Raw genomic sequence first — 261 nt, forward strand, 5'->3', positions numbered from 1 at the left:
GTCCTAGCGAAGGATAAATTGAGTGATACTTTAACACCCCAAATATAATGCGAACACGTCCAGTGCTCTATGTGAGCTTCTCAAAGCCATACCACAAACTCGCTTTTACGAGCCTATCGGACGTGAAGGGGTCTGTTATCGGCAACATATCTTTCCTACTATTACCGGTAGCTGAACTACATATTGCTCCTAAGAAGCGACGCAGTTCTGAACCGCTGGGGGTGCTCTAACACAGGAAGTGCGATGACGAAACTCACAAAG

The sequence above is a fragment of the Plasmopara halstedii genome (genome assembly GCF_900000015.1).
Source record: "Plasmopara halstedii genome assembly, contig: Scaffold_525, whole genome shotgun sequence".
Lineage (NCBI taxonomy): Eukaryota > Oomycota > Peronosporomycetes > Peronosporales > Peronosporaceae > Plasmopara > Plasmopara halstedii.